General features: G+C 37.7%; 1 long non-coding RNA gene across 1 annotated transcript; it reads left to right on the plus strand.

Annotated features, from left to right (window-relative positions):
- The first annotated feature begins 388 nt into the window (after nucleotides 1–388).
- On the plus strand, nucleotides 389–7,405 carry Gm40178 (predicted gene, 40178). Its single transcript, NR_168329.1, has 3 exons — nucleotides 389–752; nucleotides 2,112–2,365; nucleotides 7,338–7,405. It is a non-coding gene; the product is annotated as a predicted gene, 40178 (long non-coding RNA).
- Nucleotides 7,406–10,126: the final 2,721 nt, after the last annotated feature.

Here is a 10,126-nt window from a genome sequence, read left to right on the forward strand (position 1 = left end):
TAATAGGAGATACCACAGGCATTTGCCGAAAAAAGAAAACAAAAACAAAAACAAAAAAACAAAAGAAAGAAATATCAAAGGAAGGAAAGAAAGAAAGAGAGAAAGAAAGAAAGAATGAAGGAAGGAAGGAAGGAAGGAAGGAAGGAAGGAAGAAAGAAAGGGACAAAAGAAGGAAGGAAAGAAAGAATCAAAAGAAGGAAGGAAAGAAAGAAACAATAGACACACAGACAGACAGACAGACAGACAGACAGACAGAGTAAGCAAGTCTGACTGAGTACAGAGACAGGCTTGTGCAGACTTATTGCTTCTATTGCTGCCAAGAATGGAGTATAACTATATGTAGCTAAGGAGTATCTGGGTTTGTGACTCTGTTGCCATGGTTACCTGTAGAACACTCCATGCTTCATGTAACTATTAGGATGGATTGGGATTGCCCTAAGACCCAAGCTTTTCTTTTTTTCATTTTAGTTCTGTTTGTTTATATGTGCCTCTGTCCTCCTGCTTTTCTGCACCCACTGCTTGTCATGGCTCTGCTGGTCTCAGAGGAACTAATTGGCCATGGCATTTCCTGCCTTAGTCATCAGGCATTTACTTCTTAGTTCTTCACAGCCTCCTGGCAGGAACTGGGAAGGTAAATCTTCGATTCTAAGCACCGCCCTGAGAACTCATAGGTTAAAGTCTTGGATACCAGCTGATGAGACTCCCACTTCACCACTGGATTCACCCATTGGTGCTTTCAGAATATTTCCTTGGTATGTACTCACTTCCTTTGTTTAAGCATATGTTTGCACAAATGTACTGTGAGGGCATATGTGTTTGGTCTAGATAGGCGCATGACTATGGAGGAGGTATATTCATGCCTGCACATGAGCATTGAAGGAGGATGTTGGGTGTCCTGCTCACTCTGCTCCCTATACCTGGAGGACAGGGTCTCTAGTTGAACTTGGAGCTTCTTCGGCAAGCAGAAAGCCTCAATGATTTCGCTATCTCTGCCACCCTCACCCTTGCTACATAACATTAGAGTTGCAGATGTGCACAGAGCCACAGCTAATTTTTTTCCACATATGTAGTTTGGATTTGAACTCAAGTCCTCATGCTGGTAGAGCAAGTGTTCTTATGCACCGAAACATTGAACAACCTCAATGTTTACATAGATTGATGGAATTATTTTTCCATATTGAAACTGGGAAGCAGTGAAACAGGTAGGTAAAAACAGTGTGACAGGGGCTGGCGAGATGACTCAGCGGTTAAGAGCACTGACTGTTCTTCCGAAGGTCCTGAGTTCACATCCCAGCAACCACATGGTGGCTCACAACCATCCGTAATGAGATCTGATGCCCTCTTCTGGTGCATCTGAAGACAGCTACAGTGTACTTATTTATTTCCAGTGCCATCTGGTCCCTCAGTTTATTGATGGTGCTACCCACATACAGGGTAAAGCTTCCCTGAATCAGGTCACTGACTACAGTGCAAATTGTCCCGGAAAAGACCATTATAGCACACACTACTCTACTGATCTTCAGGTTCTAGGTGAGTCAAACAGTCTAGTTGGCAACCAAGACTAAATACTACATTGTTGGTATCTAATTTGGGACCAACATTATTTCCTGTCAGTCTTTATAGTTCTCTCTCTCTCTCTCTCTCTCTCTCTCTCTCTCTCTCTCTCTCTCTGTGTGTGTGTGTGTGTGTGTGTTTGTGTGTATGTGTGTTAGAGAAACAAGTGATATACAGACACACAGACAGAAAGACAGAAACCCAGAGAGTCAGACATAAGCAATCCAGAGGAAAGTATAGTTACCTCGTCTTCCATTCTTAGAAATAGAATTTTCTTTTTTGATAATATTTTATTATTTCTCCTAAAAATACATTTCTTTTCAAGACTAGATAGATTATATTTATATAACCAGGTACCTAAGAGGATAAATGGTATTTGCTACAATATTTAGAATGTGTTATTATTCCAATGAGAAAATTAATGTAAATAAATAAACAAATATGATAAAAATATCACATTACAAGTACTCATTTTAATGCTATATCTAAGTAGAAAAAGGTATAATTATGATAATTTGAAAATGATTCAAAAATAATTTCACCACTTGCTTTAAAAGTTGGCTCCAGAGTGAGGAGAAACACAGATTATAACCAGCATAACTTGTTTGCATACTGACTACAAAGATGAAAACAGTGGTTTTCAAAACCCATAGAGATTTCAACTTATGTAACTTCTGAAACTTGTATTGCCTTGAGAGATGCTGCCTCTCCAGGATGGGATATAAGGGAATGTCCAAGCATTTCCAAAGAAGCAAAGCTTTCTGTGCATGGTATCTTTCATTTTAAGGATACAGGAGGAGTCTTGAGTTTTGTAAGTAACAATTTGTTTCAATTACTAAGGACTAATGCTTTTTAAATTTTATAAAATTTTAGGTTTTCTGTCTAACATCATACACCTCATTTTCTTTCTTGTATATTTTTATATACAGCTTTGTTTTATAAAAGTACTAACTTTTTGAGACAAAAATATAAGTGTTTTCTCTTGTTTTCTGCTTTTGTTTAATTATCATCTTCTTGCCTTAGAGTATTTCTGGATATTTTTCCTGGTAAGCCATTCCTTTTTCAGTTGTTAATGTCATGGCCACCTATTGCTGGTATTAATACTTCACTGAAAAATACACATAGACAAACCAAATAAACTTACCTAAAGCAATAACAAAAGAATTTAAGTGCAATACTTAGAAAAAAAAGAGCAAATTACTTGTGTAAAACAAAAAGTCCCACTTGGCATTGCCTCATAGTGAACCATGCCTGGATAGAGCTTAGTTGGGCTATACCAACAGTAGGCAGCATTATAGAAGAGAAAAATATAATTCATGATATTATATACATATTTAATACTGAAGGAAAAACAAGACATTTACAGCTGAGTTACATGGGAAATATATGTATGAAAGTAACAACCTTGAGGTAGAAAGGAAGTGCACACAAGCTCAGCTTCTAGGAGCAGCCTGTTACTCTTGGAGTCTATCAGAAGTCTGTGCTCTGTTCTAAGCCTTCTTCTTGATAAGTGAGCTACTATAAGATCTAGAGAGGAATAAATATGAAGCCTAATGTATTTATTTCTTTGAAGATACAATAGTCACGGGTTTAAGAAACAAGTTCTATTATTCTAATGTTGTATGTAGACATAGTATTCTTAGAACATGTATAAAAATTTGCTACATATTTAAAATATACTAGTCATAATAATGAACAAGACAGACAAATGGCCTTTGGCATTACAATTCTCCCTAGGATATAGTGAAGATGATGCTTACAGTGTGAAAAAGAATGTTTACTGAACTTATTAAAATAACACATAAAAAATTGTCTTTTATATAACTAGAGCTAGGTAATAGGATAAAAAAAAAACCTGTGTTGATCCTTGTTTAAGTAAAGTATTACTAACACTGATGTTCTCAATCGTGGGTATAACAACAATTCATGTCTAGCACCAATGGTGTCTTAATATAGATTATAAGGGCCAGGAATGAGGAATATAATGTGGAGTAACAAGGATACAAAAAGGCTTAATCATGGCCCAGGATAGGATCATGTACAATTTTACTGAATATCTCTTTCTTGAAGTTGGCAAGGATCAGAGCCTGAAGCATCCAGGGAAAGAGGTCAAGCCCGGTAACCCATTGGAGATACCAGATTGAAGCTGTCTTTGACTTGCTGCTCAGAGCACTGTGAATATCCTGAACACTCACACACACAAATTCCACACACAGGGTAAAACATAAGTGTGACATAGATAGAAAAACCCCTTTTGAGTACTTCTATAAAGTATTTTGGATTTCTTTGTTACGGTAAATACCACTATTAATGAATGAATTTAAATGAATGACCAAAATACATGGGAATAGGTATATGAGATCGTATTTATAATGGAGAGATGACAGTAACAATATCCAGCAGTCACTTCAATTCAGACATGAAGGGCACAAGCACAGCAAACACAGACCAGAGCATGGCAAAAATAGCACCTATAGGTTTCACTTTGTCCCCATCTTCTCTTTCCCCCTTGCTGTACCCTTAGATTATACCCCTAAGGCTGGCCACCTAGGTGTAGTGCCTTATTTCACCAGTGACTCATTCCTGAGACTAATTGCCATGGTTCATCCATAAAAATATTAATGGGATGGCTGGAGAAATGGCTCAATGGTTAAGAGCACGGACTGCTCTTCCAGAAGTTCTGAGTTCAGTTCCTAGCAATCACATGGTGGTTCACAGCCATCTGTAATAGGATCTAATACCCACCTCTGGTATATCTGAAGATAGTGATACTGTATTCACATAAAATAAGTAAAAATTAAAAAAAAAAAAAAAACAAAATAAAGCAAACAAAACCACCCCAATCAACAACAATAACATCAAATCATGAAGGTCCCATCAAGGTCCAGCAATCAAATTTCATGATTTTGACTAACATAATTAAAATACACAATCAGATCTTAGCAGCATGTCCTGGCTCATTCTAACACAGGCCTCCCAACTTTCTGTCTTAAAGTTAGCGTTTGGAAAACCTGCCTGACTTAGATTCAGCAAACCTGTCTCTTTCCCTTACTTCAAAAGGATCTGTTTGCATTTGGCTTCGCTTGGAAATTGGTACCTGAGTGTGCGCTGTACCGAATCTGTGGTCCACTGTGGGTACACCTTCAGGACAAGGCAACATCAAGGTTTGAGAAGCATCAGGCAGGGAATTAGGAAGAAAACCAGCATGTGGCTGCTGGGGGCAAGCTGTGCTCTAGGAAGTAGGCTTTGGCATTTATGCCAGCTTCTCCTCATATGCCATGCAAGGCAAATCAGAGTAAAGACCCATGGAGCTTTCTGAAAAAAAAATGTAATGTGTGCGGAGCTGTGCCCAGAAACAATGAACGACATTTAGGAGAAAATATAACGCACAGAACTGGAGTCAGTTCCCATTAGTGGGATATTTAGGTTATGTTGGTAGGAAAAAAAGAAATAAGAAAGTGGTAGCTAGGGACAGAGGAGGGAACAAAAGTGATTTCTTTTTGTAACATGTGTAAACTCAAGGCAGAATTTGAACCAGAAGAGGGTGGTATGGAGAAGTCAGAGGAAATGCTTTAGACAGTATAATATCATCTGACTGAGTAAGGGAGAAGCAAGGGCATTATTTTCAGACTGAGAGTGGGGAATTCAATCTTCCTGCAGAGGTATAGGAAAGAGTGGAATGAGCAAGACCCTAGATTGGCTTCGGGCTTTTTATTTTTTTATTTTTCTAAGTCTACTTCTTTACTTCTTCGATGCACATTTCCTTTGATGCTATAAATCAACCTGTCAATAAATTTTCTTTGATCCAATACAGAAAATTCTAAGCAATTAAGTATGATAAGAAGACAATACAACAAGATAATACTCATGGAAGTCTGAAAAAAATATGCAACATAAAAACTCTTGTATCCTAAAACCTCTTTCCAAACTTTCTAATGCAGCAATTGGGTTTCATGTGGCAGAATATGTTTGGCATGAATTCAAAACTATAGTTTCCCATTGGCAGCAGAGGGCTCATTGTTAATACACAGAATAAAAGAAACTCAGGATCATGTAGACAGAAAGGAAGCAATTAATTGTTATTTCTTCTATCTCAACACTTAGTAAAACTTAGATGCCAAACTCTACTAGAAATATTTTCACAAAGATAAACATTACTCTCAATAAACATGCATGTTTTAATATTTTAGTTGATGTCCCAAGATTGTTGTCAGAGAATTGTGCTAGGGAACTGGTGTGTCCTACTAGCTTAATTATGGAGCAGATTCTGTGGCTGTAAACATGAAACATAAACTGTATAAACTGAACTTCTTTGTAGATTTTTCTAGGAATAAAAATAAGCGTTCATAAGGCTAAGCTTATTTAGATTCTTCTCTAATTTCAGTCATCATTCCCTAAAATCTAAGACTGTACTGTAAAATGAAATGTGGAACATTTCTCAAAAACCCATGAATATTAATATCCCAACTTCACACTGACCTGTTTCATTGGTTAGAGTTTTGTGCACTAATCAAAGGCAATTACTCTAGTTGGCTACGATATAGGGGATGCATTAATAGAAAGTAGAACAACTTGTAAAGTCAAAGAAGGTGCCGCAAAAATGATGCTTTTTGCAGGAAGGAACTTGAGTAGCTTGTCAAACTGAGGAAAAAAAGGTGTTTTAAGAGTATGGTTTTGGTAATTTAAAATGGAATATTTTATGTGTGTCTTACTGTAAATCCCTTGATGCCTACCTTTAAAACACAATTGTATATGGTTAATGAATAGTCACATTGATTGTATAATTTTGGGGTATGTCTGAATTATTTGAAAATATGTTCACAGTCTCAAATTAAATTGCACCTTTCAATTTATTTTTATTTTTGTTATGGTTCTCCTCTACATGATGTTGAGTGGCAGTTCAAAAAATAGGTAGGTGATTGGACTATGACATTTTTTCACTCTATGAAGAGCCAAATGATTCAAGGAAAGGAATTGGCCTTTTTTCCTCCCTGAGTATCCAGCATGAGTGCTTCCAACTATGCACTCCATTAAAGAGTTAGTTTCTCAGAAGACAAGAGTGTGTTTCAGCTCAGAATACATGAAATCTAACCTTTCAATTTTTTCCTGTAATTCATGATGAATGCATTTGCACCCTGAAAGAAACCTTTAAGTGAGCATAAACCGTTTTATATAGTTATCGTTAGAAAAGACTGGAAGTCAGAGGGGTTAAGAATCATACTCTTAAAGAAACTAATTAGCTATGGCATTTATTTTAAAAAGAGCTAAATCAGCATGCCCAATCTTATGCACAAAGCCATTCATCAGAGGACAGATGGTCCCCTAAAAGTGAAACTAAACAGTTCTTGAAACATGACAATCCATTTATCTTAATGTGAACATCCTCTAGCAGATATCAAAAAACAATCCAGGCAGATTTATAACTTTTCGAGTATAATCTGAAAGCTATTGGCATCCAAAAAAGGAATATTTGTATTTATTAATATGATTCATACTCGTAAATGGCACAGGAAAATGTATAGTAAGTAAAGTAGTTCAAATATCTTGATTTTGTTCAAAACTACATTAATAGAAAGATGACATTTGTCATCAACACTTCTTTATGGTTTTCACTCTGTTACATGACAAAGCTATCCATAATTCTCTTCCAAACATCTCTATCTGCCTGGGTGTTTGCAATCTGGATATGTTTTACTGGGCTGCATGCTTTCATTTTAAGTTGAATAAAAATTGTGTACATATTCTATTTTGTATTTTTAATTCATTCATTTTTATTTACTCAGGAAGCATTTATTGGATGGCTGCTCTGAAATCTGCCAGGAAATGGAAATAAAGACATAAATCAATGGTCTCCGCTCTACCCTTAAGCATCTCTCATTCTAAGAGGAAGAGACATGGTTCTGTGTAATTATTATACCGTGAAGTAAAAGTAGGAAAATGTAGTGAGTGAATAACCTGTTAGAAATATTGATTTATTTTTCCCAGTCTTTAATTCTAAATTCTTCCTTAGTCCTCTGTTTTCCAATCTTTGCCAACCCTTCCCTTATCCTATTAACTAGCTTCTTTGGGGATTCTGGGATTCAAAGATAATGTATTATAAAGAAAAGGGAAAAAGGACCACTACTTTTGCAAAGGATGGAAAATAAATACAACAAGGAAGGGTAGAACCTAGCCAGAAAAGGACTGTCTACATCAAAGAGTAGAAGAAGGCAGTAGATAGAGACAAATGTTAGAACACATTTTTAAAAAATAAGAAAAATACTAGCTCAGAGAATAAGGCATAACTCAGAAGAATCACATAAAGTCCTTTAGTTTGGGGCTATATGTGATTTCATTGTTTTGGGAAAAATTATTTTAAGAATAAAGATCAAACTGTGAGATGGCAGATTTTATACTTTTTAAAAACACCTATTTCTTTTTGAGTTCTGTGGACTATATCTTGGGTAGTCTGTACTTTTTAATTTTTCTTTTGGTAATATTCATTTATGAGTGAGTACATACTATGCATGTCTTTTTGGGTCTCAGTTACTTCAGTCAGGATGATATTTTCTAGTTCCATCCATTTGCCTGCAAAACTCAGGATGTCTTCGTTCTTTATAACTGAGTAATATTCCATTGTGTAAGTGACCACATTTTCTGTAACAATTCTTCTGTCGTGGGACATCTGGGTTGCTTCCAGCTTCTGGCTATCATAAATAAAGCCACTATGAACATAGTGGAACACATGCCCCTGTGGAATGGTGGGGCATCTTTGGGGTATATTCCCAAGAGTGGTATTTCTGAGTCTTCAGCTAGATCTATTTCCAATTTTCAGAGGAACCTCAAGATTGATTTCCAAAGTGGTTTTTAACATTTTACAATCCCACCAGCAAAGGAGGAGTGTTCCTCTTTCTCCACGTCTTTGACAACATGCATTGTAACCTAATGTTTTGATCTTTGCCATTCTGATTGCTATAAGGGGGAATCTCAGGGTCATTTTGATTTGCATTTCTCTGACCACTACAGGATGAATGGCCAAAGTGAGGGCCCACTTGGGCGTAGAAGAAAGCAATCACAAGTGGGGAGTGAGGGAGGGACCAGGGAGGAAAGCTGTTGAGGAGAGAGAGGAATCTGATCTGGTATTGGGTGATGGAAAATGACTGAATCCTTGAGGGCAAGCAGAAAGAATAGAAACACACAATCTCAGGAGGTAGGAGGTTGAGGGGACCCTCCAGAATGCACCAGAGACCTGTAAGGTGAGAGAATCCCAGGACTCAAAGGGAGGGACCTTAGATGAAATGCCTGACAGTTGCGAGAGGAAACTTATAGACTTCACCTCCAGCAGGAAGACAGGGCATCAAATGAGGGATGAGGTTGCCATCCCAGAGTCAAAACTCTGACCCAAAATTGTCCCTGTCTGAAAGAACTGCAGGGATAGAAAGCGAGAGGAGCCTGAGGAAAAGAAGTTCCAATGAAAGGCCCAAAGTGGAATCCAGCTCAAGGGAAGGTCCCAAGGCCTGACACTATTACTAAGGCTATGGAGCACTCACAAAAAGGGACCTGGCATGACCACATTCCAGAAGACCCAACAAGTAACTGAAAGAGTCATAGACAGATAGTTGCACCTGACCAATGGACCAAAAGCAGCTGACCCCTGTTGTTGAATTAGGGAAAGACTGAAAGAAGCAGAGAGGAGGGTGACCCTGTAGGAGGAACAACAGTCTCAAATAATCTGGACCCCTGAGGTCTCTTAAACACTGGACCACCAACCAGGCAGCATACACCAGCTGATGTGAGACCCCCAACACATATATAGCAGAGGACTGCCAGGTCTGTGTTCATTCAGCGATGATGCACCTAATCCTCAAGAGACTGGAGGCCCCAGGGAGTTTAGAGGTCAGGTTGGGTGGGGGTAGGGGTGGAAACATCCTCAGGGAGACAGGGTGATGGGAGGAGGTATGGAATATGGGACAGTCAGAGGGTAGACTTGGGGGCAGGGGGGATAAAATCTGGAGTGTAAAAATAAATAAACAAACAAACCCACTTGTTTCTTTAATTTTTGCTCATGTGAATGTGTGTGGTTTTGAGTGCAGTCTACATCTTTTTAAATACTCACTGAGGCCATAAGAAGGCCTGATCCTGGTGCTGAGAACTTAACTCAGGACTTCTGGAAGAGAAGTGCATGCTTTTCCTAATTGTTGAGAGTCATATCTCCAGCCCTGTTTGCTCCTTTTAGTTTATTCCCCTAACTGAGAAATGTTTGAAGCCCAGAATAGAATTTTCAACCAAGTAACTGGATTTCAAAGTTGAAGTAACATATGAAGTATTCACTCATTGCTTTGCCTTTGTCTCCCAAAGTGAAAGAACTCAGGGTATACAGAAACTGATTGAACATACATTCCTACCACAGGCAAGAACACATATTATGATTCTTGGCTCATTTTCAAAATATTATGTCCCCCATATGGCTGACTAAAATATATCTGAAGTCTCTTTAGAGCTATCAAAGTCGTTTATTTGTAATTATGAAGAATCATAAGTGAGATGACTGCTTGGTGCAATATAAGCATTTAAGGAATTATATATTTATGTA

Source organism: Mus musculus, chromosome 3 (assembly GCF_000001635.26).
Source record: "Mus musculus strain C57BL/6J chromosome 3, GRCm38.p6 C57BL/6J".
Taxonomy (NCBI): Eukaryota; Metazoa; Chordata; class Mammalia; order Rodentia; family Muridae; genus Mus; species Mus musculus.